Source organism: Amblyomma americanum, chromosome 1 (assembly GCF_052857255.1).
Source record: "Amblyomma americanum isolate KBUSLIRL-KWMA chromosome 1, ASM5285725v1, whole genome shotgun sequence".
In the NCBI taxonomy this organism is placed as follows: Eukaryota; Metazoa; Arthropoda; class Arachnida; order Ixodida; family Ixodidae; genus Amblyomma; species Amblyomma americanum.
Window position 1 is genome coordinate 392,273,691 of NC_135497.1, and position 14,094 is coordinate 392,287,784.

Here is a 14,094-nt window from a genome sequence, read left to right on the forward strand (position 1 = left end):
CACTAAATGCATTCGCCTTAATACAGAGGCGGACACAATATCGCCACGCGTGCTTTTTCGTTACATGGAGAGGCGTCAACTGATACCATTAAGCTGAAAGGAAGGCTCCTTAAATGATATCCTAATAATCCTTTCAGAACAAAAGGCGGGAAAATTTTTGCATTTTAGAGAAGATTGAAGTCGAAGACAGATGATGATGATGACCTCACGCTTAATGGCAAACGTTTTCTTCCTTCGCCCAGGTATTCATCTTTTTCGAAGCCCATCTACATCCTTATTTTTTAGAAGTCCGACATGAATGACATTCGAACTTAACCATCTACCATTGTGCACGGACAGAAGCCCAAAGACGTGAAGAACACCCACGTTACGTGATTGTAGGCAAGAAATGCACGTGTGCATTGAAGTTAATCTCATGCTCGGGCACCTCTAGAGTATTGGCGTTTCTTTGCGCAGCTGAGAACCGAACAGGAAGGAGGAGAAGAAAGAATATCTCGAGGTCCTCGTCCTAACCCACTCCGCTGCTCGAACTGCGCGAGGCATCGAACGCACGTCATCTTTAGTTTACGCCCATTCTTTCAAGAGGCATCGCCAAGCTATGTGCGTCAAACCAGTCCGTCCCGACCTGTCAGCTGCTCAGCTCCATCAAACTGCCGGCACACTTCAGGTCTTGATGCAGAACGACCTTAAACAAGGTGCTGACTGCTGCTGGCGGGACTGCTGCAGGCACAGCGCAACCCAGGTCTCGCGCCCACCCGGCCAGCCACCGGTCGCTGAGCTCGCGAAGTGCTTCCTCGCCTCGGGGCAATGCCGCACCAGTACCATCGGAGCAGAACCCCTGGCGACTACCACCGCCACCGTGGCCAAGGGGAGCTTAAGTTGCCAGAAAGGCCTCCGCGGGAGTACACCATGCCGGGCACAGCAGCCAGCTGTCCCCCCACCGACCTGCGAGGTGAGCTTGCTTCTAAGTCCTCTCTGGCGGCTTGCTTCGGTGCACTGACTGGATTTTCTTGTAAGCTTCTTCTCCAAACCTCGCATTCAAGGTAATCGGTTGATGCTCGTTTTCGGAACGACTGAGCCTGTTGCCGCTCAGTTCTCACCTGCAGTATCTGGGAAGTATCGATATTTTAATCCATTTCGAATAGCGTTCATGGGCATCGTTTTATTTTCACGCCTTATGCTCGGAACCAGCACCTCGCTGCCCGTAAGTTTTTCAGAACACAGTGAATGGGATATAGGATGTATTGCATGTAGAGGAAGAACTCGCAGCTGGTGGCTAGGTGCGGCGTGTTGCTGGTGTCAGCGGCCGTCTCCTCCTTTCAAAGAACAAGGACCTCACTCGTAACTAGGCCGTGGACTTTCCAGGGTTTAACAGCGAGAGCTGTAAATGTATTGCTCAAGCCAAACACAAGATGAGAAGTACAACGGCAGCCGTGTAACGCATCAGCATCACAGGCGTAACGCGTTCTAGCCGGCGGTAGCAGCCCAGAGGAAAGCATTTTTTCTCACTGCGCGGTTCAAGTTTCCACATAGAAAGTGAGCCCGTTATGCGCCCTTTCTTCAAAACCAAAAGTGTGTTAAAACCGCGAATAAGATTAGGCAGCCTACTACCCAGTCTCACATTATTCACAGCCAGACACTCAGCTGGATTTGAGGGTTGCGCATCACTGGCTCACTTTGCTGGTACACACATCAACCCCGCCGTGAGAGTTAAATATGAACGCAAACTGAAAGCTTGTTTCTACCTTTAATTAGGTTAATTCAGATCAATGAGAGGGGCCTTTCTCGTGCAGTGGATGTAGCTGTGGTGATGACGGCGATAATGCTTCGATGATGACGGCAGCGTCTCTGTGGCCACTGGAACATTGTGAAGTTTATGCTATTATACGGACGGAACAAAAAAAAATCGCTCGTGTTTTAGCATTGCTAAGCACGAAATATTGCTCGCAAGAACAATTTTTAGCAGGTGGACACCACACCCACGTAATTGAAAGCACGACTGCTGTAACCACTGTCCCAGGGAAACAGTTATGCGCGTCTTTAACTTTTTCATCGTTATTGCTTATTTACGCAATGTACGCCGTCAGCCTATAGATGCTCCAGTTCTGCATTTCTGCAGCAATGTTGTCAATTCAAGCGCGTATTGCTCTAGTGTCGGATTTCTGCCACAACGTTGTCCACGCCAACGCATGCAGCGCACGTCTCTCTGTCACTACCGTCACCCAGATGAAAGCGCGAATATTAGGTTGATAGTAGTATTAGTTGATGATGACGATGATGTGCAATGCACAGCGCGAGAGTGTTGCAGTTGAACATAAGGCGTGATTGGCTGCGGCGGTGGCTTCCTGTTCTCATGCAGTGGCCTAGCGAAGCTAATCTGTTCGGGCCCCGCGGGTTCGAATCCCAGTCGCGGCAATACTTTATTGCTTATTGATGGTTTGCTCAAGGATACCCTCAAGGCCAAGCTTTGCACAAACTGGTGGGCAGGTTTAACCTCGTGAACATGGGTAGCATGAAAGTGTTCTAGCACAGCTTCCGCCATCACCACGTTATCACGTTTCAAATAACACTCGCGGTAATACAGGATGTGCTACGTCCTCCGCTATGGACGAGGTTAGCGCTGCAGAACACAATCATGGTTCGGCTGTCCCAATAAACTCTTTGGTTATTGTTGGTGGCTTGCTTTATTGCGTTCATTACCAGTAAAGTCTCGTCATCGACTTTCTAAAAAATCAGACATAGTTGAAAAAACTTTGTCCCAGTTAAAAAGGGCGAGTTCGGAGTAAAAACCAAGTTTATAGAATTTTGCAAAAAAGTGGAACTGACATCGTTGGGAAAGCAGATAGACAACAGTAGAGAAAGGTTTTTATCGGTATTTTTTACAGCGAAAACGCATAAGCCGGACATTCCTTTCAGAACCATTTTAAGAGAGTCTGATTGTTGGAAGCACTGCGCAAGTCAATTCCTGCAGAAAAAGTTGAATTTGTTAGCGGTAAACGACCCATTCAGAACCAAAAAATCCGACGATGTTGTGGAGCTTTTGCAGGACAATGAAAATATTGGTTATGTTTTATCAGTAGATGTAAAAGATTTATTCTAATCAATGCCACAGCGTGAACGTTCGAGTTCGGTAAATTCATGCATTGAAGAAAGCTATGCAATTGCGTTCCGGAAAGCTGCTGGACTTCCTGTTGGGAATTTTTTAAATCTGTTGGAATACTGCCTTAAGGTTACTTTTATGGTTTTATTGACCAGCCATTTCTATAACGGAATGAAATTTGTATTGGTTCGTGTGTTGCTGCTGTGCTCTGCGATATATTTTTAGCCTGTATTGACCGTTCTTTAGACCATGTTTTCAAAGCAGGGAAGATTTTAATGATTTTTTGGGTACGTTGACGACATTTAGTGGTTTTAAAGGCTGACTGTTCCAACCAGGATACGATTAATGAAGTTTTACGTGATTTTAAGCAACATAGACAAGGTCTTGTTTTTACCCACGAGCTACCCCAGAGGAATGTTTTGCAGTTTTTTGACATCCAGCTTGAGGTCTGTGAACGCCATACTTGCTGGGAATACCTACCACGACCAAAGAAGGATCTCTTGCCTTTCAAGTCTGCTCACTGAAAGATCGTGAAAAGGGGCATAGCAACTTCATGTATGAAATCGGCCCTCAGAAAATCGTGTGCGCATAAATCGCAAGCAAGTTTTGATAATCAGGTGTGCCGGCTTGTGGCAGTAGGTTACCCTGTTTCGCTTTTGACAACTGTTGCTGAAGCCCTGATTCGGAAACATAAAACGAGAGCGCCAAAAACGAGGGTGGCCGAATATGAAACTTACAGGCCTCTGGTGATGCCTTACATACATAAGGTCTCCCACCAACTCAAGAGAGTGGCTAGCAGGCATGGAATCTCTCTGGCGTTTTCTGCGCCGAACAAGCTTTCTAAGCTGTGCTCCCGCACGTGCGGTGATGCAAGGCATGGCTGCCAAATCAGGCATGGGACAACCTTTTTCCCTTGCTCCATCGGAGTCGTGTATGATTTCCCACTATTGTGTGGAAAGATGTACATCGGGCAAACAGGGCGTTGCATAACTGAGCGACTCAGGGAGCATGCGCTAAATGTGAGGAACAAAAATGACAAAGGTGCACATCTTGCGTCACACATTATTAACTGGAGCAATTGTGCACCGCGATTCGAAGAGACGGCGATTCTGTGCAGGAGCAGAAACCAGCACGCGCGGCTGGCTCTCGAAGCATTCCATATTAAGAAAAAGGCTGAAGGATGATGTGTGAGCGCTACTTCCTTACCACTTTACTCCGCTGAATTGAAGTTTTTCTGCTCGCATCATTGCCTGTAATCTCACATGACTGGAATTTTTGTTAGCTTGCGCAAGTGTGGAAACATGTATATCTATGCTTTGGTGTGAGAAGAGCAAAGTAGTGGTTAGTGTTGCGCCAGTCCTTGTGTTTCTTCCGTGTATGTGGTTCGTCGAATGTTTTGCGCACATCGTTCATCTTTACGACCATGCACCAACTAGGCCCAAAAGAAGTGTTTTTGAAACGAACCATTAGTTGCTATCCGCATGATAAAAAGAGAAAAAGCCGTGCAGGTAGAAACAGAGGACCCAGTTATGGCATACAGGACTCTTTGGCCGTCCCAAGCGTGTTCAGTACAGCGGCAGCAGATGTTTCAGCTATTCGTGAAAGCATCATCCAGCCCATCTCATACGTGAGGCGTTGGGAGCATGAAGCCGAAGTTATAAAAATCCAAGCTAGATCACTTAGCTCATTATTCTGCTTCAGAAACAGAGTTTCTAAAAGTGTCACTTTGTGCCTGACGTCCGCTAAAGAGCGCACACAATGGGCAGAATTTTCCAGTATTTCATACCGAGCGGCTGCACGTCATGAACACTGCCCGTCATATCTCAACACCTTCTGTGGGATCTCCGTGCGCTCAGTTATCGAAAGAGCAATGCACACAATTTTCTAGGGTGTGGGCACGGCTGACATGCTGAATTCGTGCTGCCTCATTTTGGCGAAGCAAGTTTCTCAGCTCACTTCATTTTTATTTGCCGAAGACCAATGAGGGAGAAAGTTGGGCAATAATAAAAGCGAACGCCGGTCTAAAAATATACTCAACAGGAAAGGAAAATTAGTACATTCGCAAAAACTTTTCATATCGTTTTATGCTCCTCGCGTTGCCATTACACACACTGGAGATTCGAAGATCGTTCCCTCAGTGAGTGACGGGTCCGCAAGGTGCCATCCCCCCGGCCCACTCTTGCCTCTCTCTGCATTTTTCCGCTGATTTCCTCTTGGCTTCCCATAGCATTTTTCACTGAGAGGCTGAGCGCGCAAATACAGCACAAGCTAAGGAAGAGTGGGCGAACACTGAGAGTAGATAGCGACGATAGGCGAGCAGAGGGGAGAGTCGCCGTGTCGTGACTTCTTCAAAATTGTGGCATTGCCAGCCATGGGTGGGGGGGGGGGGGGGTGAACGAAAGCTGACACCTCGGTAAACAACACACTAGCAGTTAAAAGCGATTTTGTGTTTCTTAGGCTTCGGGAAAACTCGAGAGTTTTTCACGCCAGGCTGCACGACTTATGCAGTTATCCGAACCAGTTTCTCGCTCTTTCCAGCCTCGCATTGTCCACGCCGTGGTGAAGTATGCATGGCTACCTCCTTAAACCGAGAATAATCTTGTCATACCCTTGTTGCAGGTCGCCTTATGACAGCTGAAGTACTGAATATAATGCGTTGAACGATCGAGTAAACAGCGACACACCAGACTATTGAAACTGCCGCCTCTGGCTCCCTCACGCAGTCAATGAGCGTCGGCGATTAAGTGCACCGCCTGAAGGCTAAATTTATCTTCCAAAATCAGGGCCCGCTGAATAAGTCAGTTAGGATGTTTATCTGCGTCGATAAATTGACCTGCTGTTATCAAAAAGCGGCTGCATTCACGGGAAACGAAAATTTTACTACCCATCAAACCTGTAGCAATGAAACACGTGTGACCCCCTTCAGCGGCCGTCTTCGAAAGCAAAGGGCGATGCGTGATTACGAGCTCATTTTTAAGGCTAGGCTAACAGTAATGATGCAATTGTTTTTAGTCATGATATCAGGGATTTCTGTCGAGTGTTGTGGTGAATTTTAGGCATGATTTTGAAGGTAAAAACGGCCATAAAGAGCCGCAAAATCGGTGGTTTACTAAGAACAAGAGTTAGAGTTCCCATTATCAATTGAACTCATGCAAGCATCTTTGCATGTGCAGAGAGTCTACACCGACGGGGCCACCCAAACTCCAATTTATAAAACGTGCAGCCCATTCATCGGCGTCAGGTCCTCCTTCAGATGAGCTGTCTTCGTTTAAAAAAAAAACGTGCAACGCTGCCTCAAGCACCGCCTTCATCTCACGGCCCTTATTTAACGGTCTGGTAGAATAACAGCGTAAATAAGGACTATCAAAGGAGCAAACGTGCTCGCATACCGGCGAATACTTTCGTTTCATGTTGGCATAAAGCGGAATATACAAGACTGGCGAAAGCTCGTCTGCTGCCGCATTACGGTGTAGCGCCATTGAAAGAGCAGCCGCCATTTTCGAAGGTGTCTCTCTATTACCTGAACTATACCTCAGTGTGTTGTTTTGTGTAACACCGCACGGGCTTCAGAGGTCACTAGCGAACAATTTGCGGCATTGAACATAATTTATTTAGTGATTGCTTATGTGTTTTCCTTTTGATTCGCCACCCGCATTGACCCTTTTCTCACCTACGCAGGCTGCTGAGCATGGAGCTTGCGAGCATCAGGATCGCATTCGGCCGGCTCTGCGCAGTGACGAGCGAGCAGAAGCCGCAGTTTTATGTTTAAATAATTCTTTTTAGGTATTAACGTCCTGGATACAGTTGTCAATATTATTCCAATTTATCAAATAAAAAGAATGCATTAGCCGTTTTATTGTTTGTTTAACAACCCAGAAGCGCTCGGCGAGCACTCATTGACCGTTTTTCTACGGAAGATTGTTCACTTCTAAGAAGTGGTTAAAGCTCCAGGTACAACTGCATTAAACGGGCTTCTAGATGCTGCAAGAAAGGCTGTGTGCATACGTACCACACATGGTCAAAATAGTAATCAGTGAATGGAGGTTTTGTTAATTATGACGTAGAGTCACTACTGACACAGATTATACACAACACCCAGCCGTAGGCCATCCAACCACAGGGGGTGAGCTCTCGACATAGACGGCAAATTTCGCTTAGGATGCTGTCCATGCTCCCCAAATAGTTCGCTATTTCAGTTATTGTTCGAATGCTGTGTTATAATCTTTCTACGTAAGCGTGTGTTGGGAAGTAAAACAAAACTGCCTATTAAGAAAAGGCTGCGCGTACTACTGGGCCTGCCCTAGAATTTAGCTACGCAAAACGCCACGCGTCCTGGTACTGGGTGGCCATTCCTTGTTCAGGCAAACTTGGACTGCTTCTGTCGCCGCGGTGGCTCAGATCGCTATGGCGGTCGGCTGCGGCGGCGGTCAAACTTCGATGGAGGCTTAATTGTAGAGGTCCGTGTACTGTGCGATGGCTGTGCACGGTAAAGGACCCCGGGTGGTTGAAGTTTCCGGAGCCCTTCACTATGGCATCCCTGACAGCCTGAGTCGCCTTGGTACCTTACACCACCATAAAACATAAACCATCTACTGCTTGTGTTCTTTTCGAGCCATTGTCATGTCCATCAGCTTCTTCAGTGACGGACACCAGTGTTCATTTATATACACAGGATGTGTTACAAAGTGACCCAGGTCCCTTGTTGTGATTCTTTATTTTCTGGCTTTTTCAAGCAAAGCGTCTTGTTTTGATTATTTCTGAAACTGTACGACTATGTTTTTGCATGCGGAATTTTTAGTGAGAACAGGGGTCACACTTCGATGCCGTGAGGTCTTACGGGAAAATTAAGAGCCTCCTCAATCTTCTCAATAATACCCGTAAGAGTTTCCGTCCAGAATTCTAGCAGACGAGTTTTTTCTCGGAATTGGTTTCTAGAATACTGCTTGAAGCCATTCAGCTTTAGTTCATAATCAGAGGCCAGGATCTTGGTGCATCTAGGTGAAAAGGCAACGCGACGTAATCCACCTTTAATGATTTGATTTCCTCATTTGCGGCAGGACGTTCGATGACCATGTCACCATAGTGTTTGCTACAGCAGTCTGTACTTCGTGACACTTCTCGGAGCAGCTTCCTCAGATCACATTCAAAGGCGCTGCATCGCACTGTCCGCAATCTCTTTCCTGAATTTTTTTCACAGTTGTTCATGCAACTTTTCAAGCTCACTGGGCATGGTCAAACTGAATTGAAGTTTAGTTCGGAACATTTATACAAAGCATATTTGAAACAACATCTGGATTCCTGGCTAAACTCTAGTTGGGATACAAGCAAAACATATCAAGTGAAACTAAATGCAGGCACCAAAACAAACTGTTTACATTTCACATCATGAAGGCTCTTGCATTCAAATAGAAAGTTTAAATCTCCTTAACCAATGGAGGTATAAACTAACCAATATGTATATACGTACAAATACGAAGTCGCTAAAAAATCCAGCATACAGCTAGCGGCGCAAAAAGGGAAAAACAGAAGACATACTTGGCAGCCACAACAACTAAACCCTTTTCACGCGCTTAGATGATTTACAATTGCACCAAGAATGCATAAAAATCTACAGTGTGGCAGCAACAAGCAGCCTTTGAGTGATGCTGTCCAGGTTGCAGCCAACACTGCACCGTGATAAAGGTACACTGAAAAAAATGAAACACATTTAAAGGAGTTTTCAGGTGTCTATACTCGCACCCGGCCCAGAAAGGAGTCTTGGTGTTTTCATACACCTTCCACGCCGGACGTTTTGCAAATGAACCAGCCCAAAATTGAAAAAAGTGACCTAAAGCTGTTGGGGCGACTCGCACGCTATTACCGCCGAGCCTTTGGCGATATAGCACTTCTTACAACCCTACGCCCTTCAGGAAAAATGCATACAATGGTTCATAATTTGTTCCCGCTATATTCGCTTTTCTTAAGTGTTCTTTACATTTACCATTATAATAGTTACATAATGTAATATACCAGTAATACTGGAGCTGTTTATAGCAGCAGACAGGCTGTGCGCCGAAAAAGACCATTCATTGTCTCGCTGATCAAAATACTGTAGAAATGTTGAAAATTCTTATTGTCAAAACAAAGACATCCACAAACAATGCACAGGAACCTTCGGTAATGAATTCCTTACTGCCATCCAAGGAACGACTGCAACATGCCTGCGTTATTGGTGTTATGGTGCTGCAAAAATAAGATTCAATTGCACTTACATCTACCTCCTAATTTTTTTCAGAGCAAACAATCAAGAGTTCATGCCTGTGCATCATTATAGACCATCTTGAGCAAGGCTTGGACTGTGATACTGACAACCAGGCATAGTCTGTATGAAAAAATAAGGTAACTTATGCTGAACATCCATAATCTTGACAGTAAGGCAGTTGTAGAGTGAACCGAACTGGTGAGCTTGCTGAGTTGTCATCCTCCCTCGACGAAGAGGTTCTCAGCCACAGCAGGATTTCCTTCGCACAATGGCCTGCATGGTGCGATTCTGCATTTTACAAAAAACAGTACATTTCACATCAGTCTACATTGCTCCATGATCCTTTTAAAATGCCAACATACTTCGCATTAATGATGTGTGATATTATGCATGCTAACGCTAACAGAGGGAATAAAATCTGCCCATATGGCCTGCAAGCGCCAGCTGTTATTCCCTAACTCATTCTAAAGAGGCCATTGTGATTTCAGAGAAAATAGCTCTAAATGGCAATATAAAAACAATGTTTCAGGTAGAAAGCTACCTGTTAGGAAATGGAGTGAAGGTGGTTAGGCGACGCAATTAATTCCGCATGAATTGCTACAAGCTAGTGCTAACCACTAGCTATGCTGGCGAGTGGACTGGCTTTAAAAGGATCAAATCACCACGACAACGGACGAAAATATAACGCACTTCATAATGCTTTACAATCACACCAACGACAAGTGAGGTGTAAATATTCGCTGTTACAGAAGAAAATATAGTCAGTAATGCAAGCCCTTCCATGGCAGAGGTCCGCTTCAACGAAACACAAAGCATACATTCATTACTATACCGAGCATGCGACACCTTGAAATGCAGGCAGCAGTGCCAAGTTAGCATATTGTTTGTGTCGGCAGCCACTGAACTCAAAATCCATTAAGAAAAATTTGCACGAGGTCACTAAACTACTTCACAGAAAGCCACCGGGCCAGTTGGTGCATGATTCTTGGCAAAACCGCGCAGTGTAACAGGACACAGACAAGATGACACATATACAGCGCTAATTAACAACTGAGGCATTTATTTCTTAGCTCGCAATAAATACAGGAAGCATCATCCAAAATACTGAGAACGAAGGTCATGGAATCATATTTTTGTGACATCTCTCGGGATTATTTACCTACATTATATCCGTGACGGGATTATATATCCAGTCAATTTCTTTTGTGATTAAGATTATGGATGGTGCGCTTACGCAGGTTGAGGAATTAGTATATACAATGTACACATCATATATCTCACGCATGAGCTATCGCTTATATTTCCTCAGAATTTTACAACGCGGAAAGCACGGAATGAATTTACAGTACAACACGTGTCTTGCTTGCTTGCTGCCGTTTCCTCTCTGTTTTGGCGAAATTCTCCATTAGGCAAATGTTGACATGCCGGCCTATTTCTCAACATATGAAGCGCTGCATTACAAAGGGACTTTGTCGCAATTTCTCTCATGTTTCGTCTTACACCGGGCAGTCTTTGAAGTACTTTGGCTGGGTGCGTTGATTACTAAGTTCACAGCAGCCGGCCCGACCACTTTCTTTAGCGCGTGGCTGACACCATGTACATATGGCACGCCAGCTAACTTCTATTCTTTCTGAACGCTCGTTGGGGTTGATCGGCAAATTTCTCTCGTTACCTTGGAACCCAGGCTGCAGATGAGGTCATTTGTGAAACGAGCTTCAAATAACCGCGTAAGATGGGGCTCGACACGTTCCTGCTGACGGTCCATATGCAATCTGTTTAGGGCATTTTTCAGTGCGTCTGTAGCTATAGCATTTTTTTCGACTGCAGAAGATAACACAAGCACATATGGTCCTCTCCGATGTGCAGTCATAGATCGAGACACTGAAACTACCTCCACTGACATTTCTTTGGTCATCTCAAAGTTGGCAAGAACTTCGGACGTCGAAAAAATGCCAACAATGTCCTTGCGCTGCCCTTGGTTAGCTTGTGTATTACTGGGAAGTACACAAATCGGAAGGTCGTTATCATATTCGTGCTACGAGAAGTTTCTATTAGTTGGCGATCTTGACAGGTAGGTCAGCAGAAAGTCACTGAGAATTTGTGCAATGCTGGAAGCAGTGCATGCTCCTTGCCACTGAATGTACATATCATCATTAATCTTTACATAGGTAGAACGCAAACAGATGGTTAACCACTCCAGGAATCCATCCGCATTGGCTCTGGAATCGTACTGCCCACTTGCAATCAATGTCTTTCCTTACCATCTCAAACATGGCGGTATGTGGCAGCGTGTAGTGTAAGTCATTGATTACAATGGAGTAGACAATTCTTCTGGACAGCTGTTCGAGAGCAATGCAGACATTTATGGCTTCTTTCCCAGGAACAGGTCTTCCACGGTGAGCAAGGAGAGCAATTCTTGCAGATACCACCCTAAGGGTTGCTGCCACTATCCTTGCTCAGAAACAATTACGCCAAAAGGCCAGTTATACTTGTGTGTTTCTGCCGTACATAAGGCATAGGCCCCACCCTTCTTCACAGCTAGCCCTATTTTGGTCAAGTTGTTGGCTTCACACAAGATTTTGGGCTCCGTTCTTCAATGCTTGGAACTTGACCTTTTGCCGCTGGTAGAATTTATTTCCATTGCCTTCATTCGTTTTCGCAGAAAGTAGCTAAAATTAGTATGCAACACTTCCAGCAAAGGTGCTTCAAAAACAGCCCCTTGTAAGACGAAGCATAGAGACAAACTTCCAGTATGCGACAGTGGCTTAGTGTACAAGATCCCTCTGTCATGAGGAGCGTCATATGTTGGGAAATGAGGTCGGTGTGTCAACACACATCTAATGGAACATATCGGTAACACAGACAGGACATGGCAGCATGATAGCAAGACACTTGTCGGACTATGAGTGCATTCCAAAATTTCGAGAATGTAATATTTTGAGGAAATATAATCGAGAGCTTATGCGGGAGATATACAAGACCTACATCATACATAAGAATTGTTGAACCTGCCTAAGCACATCGTCAGTAATGGTAACGAAAAAAGAAATTCAGTATCTCTATCAATAACGAGAACAGATGTGGCAAAATGACGATTCCATGACTTTTCGTCTGCATATTAGATGATGCTTTCTGTATTTATCCCCTTCAGGCGCTCCGTCTCCACTTATGTACACGAGACCTAAGCCTCCTATTATTTTCTTGGGCAAGGCGAACTTCAACCTTTTGGTGTCTTCGACTGGTCGCTCGTGCGATCCGGTTAGGATCTGGCAGAGTGGGAGCCGCTCTCGCTCTGAGCGCATAGCGAGACTAGTCAAGCCGAATGGTCAGCGAGTTTTTAGAGCGGAAGCGCAGGAGGCAGATGGGGGACGTAACTTCCGGAACGACTACGCGGCACCGCTGCTGATGTCAACAGTAGCCGCACGTAAGGTCCCTTGATTACCTTTAGCCGCACGTGGCCGCACACAGTTTGCATCGCGGTTGCCGCTTAGCCTGCATCGATTGCTACCCCGGCTTTCCGTCCCACGGGACGCTCATTTTTCGAACATTGCCTTGTGGAAAGCACGGTCGTCCTCGTCTAAGCTGCTGCTGGGATCGCTGTTCTCATGCTACAGCAACACAAAGCGCGTTCCTAGCGTCGTCTCTTGGACAATTTGCCTCACACAGCGCGGCACCCGCACAACACAACACAGTAAGGACGCTACTACTGCGTCAAAACCCTACACTTGGTTCTGTCTACGCGCAGGGGACGACGAGGCCTCCCACCGCTTTCGTGAAATGGCGGAAGTGGCGCTATCACGTGGACTCATCTCGGAGCCGCTCCGACTTTTTCTCGGAGTGCGTCAGAGCGCTCTGAGCCGGAGGCGAGGGCACAGACAGAACCAGCCGAATGTAGTAAGAGTGGCCGATTTCCACCAGCCGAATGTGCGGTCGCCTCTCAGAGCGCTCTAGAGCGATCTAAAGCGACCAGTCGAAGACACCATTTGAATACCGCGCTCTACTTTTTGAACCTCCTTGTCAAGTTTGTGGCGCCACTTCTTGCGGCTAGAGCGAAATGCGTTTGTAAAAAAAATATTATCATCACGTTGTTTTTATTTTGTGGTATGAGTAAATAGTTTTCCTTTTGGCATTCTATCTTTACAAGTGATTGCGAATGATGCAATTTAGGGCTTGGAATGTGTCGATAGGTTAATGTATTAACGGCACACCAATTTTCATTGTCATAGACGTAGAAAAAGTGCTGCAGTAGGCGTGCAGAGTGGCACGTCTACAAATGTAGACAGCGCCTTAATGCTAAAATATCAGTGGAGTTTTCTCCTCAGAATGCACCGTTTTTTTTTGTGCACGTATGGCACGAAATGGGCTTACTCTTAACGGGCTTCGGTAACTATGCTAGAAAAAAAAGAACGTTGGACGACTCCAGCGCTTCAACTATAATCAGCATATTCGTAGGATCAGGGGACATTTGGTTCCAGGTCTCTGACATAAACTGATCAAACAATCACCTTTAAAAATTCTCATTTTTGCAAAAACCACGTGTAAAGCAGGCCGCAAGATGCTATCTCTCTTTCCCTCTTCACCTGTGCTCAGATCACTCGAGAACCTTTCACTGCAGCCGGACTTGAAGCATTAATTATGATGGAAGCAACCACTTTTCGCAGCTCTGAACACGTTCATTATACAACGGTGCCGACCTGAAGGCTGCACATCTAAAAGCCACGTTTGGGGCTCGAAACACCAAATATTCCTCTGC

At 45.8% G+C, this 14,094-nt stretch overlaps 1 long non-coding RNA gene across 1 annotated transcript; it reads left to right on the plus strand.

Moving 5' to 3' along the window:
* Window positions 1-499: 499 nt before the first annotated feature.
* On the plus strand, window positions 500-6,954 carry LOC144101935 (uncharacterized). Its single transcript, XR_013308109.1, has 2 exons — window positions 500-952; window positions 6,779-6,954. It is a non-coding gene; the product is annotated as an uncharacterized LOC144101935 (long non-coding RNA).
* Window positions 6,955-14,094: the final 7,140 nt, after the last annotated feature.